The following is a 3,151-nucleotide window of genomic DNA, read 5'->3' on the forward strand; positions in this document are numbered from 1 at the left end:
TCTATTGTAACTCTTTAAAAATACTGAATCAGTTATTTTTTTCACTCGACTCAATATAACAGGTAAGACTGATAGATATAGGTAAAAAAGAGACAGCTATTTTGATTTTTGGAAGAGTTAATCCCTGTGATTTATATATTATCATCAAGTATGCTAAGGTAAGGAGAAACTGTCTACAAGATGGCAATATACTGCCATCATTCAAAGAGCGTGTTATGGGGATTATTGGAAACAGATTACCATAGATGATAAGTCCCTGATAGCTATCGAATTCCACTAAAATAAACAGAGGAAGAGCTAAAGGGCGAGCATTAGGAGCATATATAATGTAACGTATAGTTCCTAGTGAACCATTGACGAGACCTTCTTGCACCCATAAGTTGACTCTCAGCATGATTCTGGCATTAACTGAGAGATTCAAATACTTGAAGAGACCAAGAGCTGAGTCATCTTTGGACGGAGGTAGGGCAATATCTGGAGTGTTTTCAGATGCAGTCAACTGGGTGCACCCAGTTGACTGCAAGTAGTCTTCGTTGCTTTGTTAACTTGCTTGTTTGTTGGATATAGCTCTACTGCCGTTTGGAACTGATCAAGTTCATCTCTGAATAAATAGGCTCGATTTCTTGTCATCAGTGTTCAGATCTCTATCAGAGAAATTACCCAAAGCTAGATGTTGTAAGACATCTGTGGAGGAACTATCTGCGCTATTTTGTCTATAAGAATTACTATATTAAATGAACTTCTCAAAAGAATCAAATGCGAATCTACCTTGTTGGGATATTACATCATAAAAAACACTCGAGTAGAGAGGAGTATCTTTAACAGGAGGAAGCTGACAAAAATCACCAAACAAATAGATAAAGAATCCACCAAAAGGCTCATCTTTCTCGAAGTTTATCTCCCTCAATCTTCTCTCGATCATGTAAAGCATTCTTGCACTAATCATTGACATTTCATCGATGATGATGAATTCGAGCAACTTCATCTCATTCTGAAACCTCTGTGCAGCTTCTCCATTTAGAGATCGAAATTTCGTACTAACAATAGGAAGATGAAGAAGAGAATGGATCATAAAGCAGTCAATATTGATCGCTGCTGCTCCAGTAGGAGCACAAATCTTTATAGCATCAGGTCTCATAGCTAAACTGTAAAACAATTTCCGTCAAACAATTTCCTTTATCACAGTGCTTTTCCCAGACCCTGCCTTACCTTGAATAACCAATCTCTTCTCACAATGAATAGACTGAAGGGTTAGAGACTTTATTTGGTTATCAACAATATCTAAAACTAAATGTTGGTCAGATGAAAAGTTAACTTGTGGACAGTCAGCTATTTCTGCTCGCCTTCTTCGAGCATTCTTATATGTCTTCAAGAACTCAGAAACATCATCCATAGTCAGAATAAAACAGGGCATGAAATTCCAATCATGAGATAAATCAACCAATCTATGACCTAAGGTTGTATCAACAACAGTACCTCTGAAGCCAGCGGCAATCATAAATGCCTCCTGTATATTGTCTTCATTAATCCGCTCAGGAAAGCAGCAGTCTTCCACTGGCTGTGGAAACTGTAATTGTTCTATTGCACCAATGCCACTCCTCTCATATGCCTCAAACCATGTTTCACACCCAATTCTATCAAGAATACTGCAGAACTCACCATGGAATGGAATGTAGAGAATGCAATGGAGTTTGTAAAACTGTTCTTGTTTGTCAGGATCTGTATCAAGCTTGATTCGTGGAAAAATTCTGACAACTGCATCTTTCTTACGACAAATGAACCTTTCTCCTCTTTTATACAACCTCTTTGCGAAATCAATCAATGACAACTTTGACGCTTACGCCTAATCCGATCACTCTGTTTTGACATACGAGGGATAGCAAAACTGTAAATGGCTTACCATTGTAGTACAACAAAACTCCAAAATTTGGCAGTTGGCAATAGAAAACAAACTCAATTGAAAGTCCAGGCACTGAAGAGCACAACCACTGATTCGAGGCAGCGTTGCCAGATGTTTTTAGTGTTTGTAGTCAAAGTTTTCAAAAAAGTAGCCCAGAAGTAGCCAACTCAAAAAAGTTCCTTTTTAATAACCCAAGATTTGACAATAGAATAGAAAACACACCATTTGTGCTTTTCCAGCAATAACTTTAATCACAATAAATGTTTGCGGCCAATTTACAGCCCTGTAAACTGATTGGAAATAAGGATCGCATGACTCAAGATATATGCACACACCGGCGTGCAGGAAGCAGCTGCCAAGCAAGTTTAATGATTTCAGATTTTGTATAAATGTAACGTTTTAATAAGAAAACTTTTTTTATATCTGTTGTGTATCTAGTTGGCGATAACATTTATCTTTCAAAATTACCGTTTTACTGCTTGTCATATTTTCCGACCACTAGATGACGCTTCTACATGTGCATGCAGGAAGCGACTAACACTTGACTTCATGCATTATTTGTCAACAAAATAACTCTAGAATGAATTCTCCGATCTTGATGACATTTTCTACGATGATTCACATTCACTGAAAAATGAACTGATTAAAATTTCAACTCTCAAAAATGATCCATACTGAAGAAAAACCCCTATCTCCAGTTCTACAAAACTGGATGAACTGATTAAACAGTTCATCCTTGAGTGATGAAGAGTCGCGCAAAAAACTTTCATCACGATCAAACAATTCATTCCAGAGTTATTTTGTTGACAAGGAATGCACAAAGTCAAGTATTAGTTGTCACTACGTTCCGACAATGATTTGTTTTTTATTTATATGTAAAAAAATCTTTTAAAGAATTATTATTAAATGTAATATAAATCTATTCATTGTTTGTCATTGCTCTTATTGCTCTGGTGTATTTTTATAGTAAATTATCTTATTCTGTTATGAGGTTGGCATTTATCATCTTTGTGACTTTCCCATTAATATTGGAAAAAATAAATTTTTGTATAACAAATTTTAAACTAATAAAAGTTATTGTGATAAAATTTTCATAATAGAAATACAATATACACTGTCAATATAAGGAAACTTCTGCCATATAAAATATTTTTCACACAGTATATTTACCATATATTATATACATACAGTTTTTCATACATACAGAAAATGAATCAATTAAAAATTGGTTGTTTTTTAAATCTTTGTATA

This window comes from Centruroides vittatus, unplaced genomic scaffold (assembly GCF_030686945.1).
Source record: "Centruroides vittatus isolate TY-2023 unplaced genomic scaffold, ASM3068694v2 contig_2072, whole genome shotgun sequence".
NCBI classification, from domain to species: domain Eukaryota; kingdom Metazoa; phylum Arthropoda; class Arachnida; order Scorpiones; family Buthidae; genus Centruroides; species Centruroides vittatus.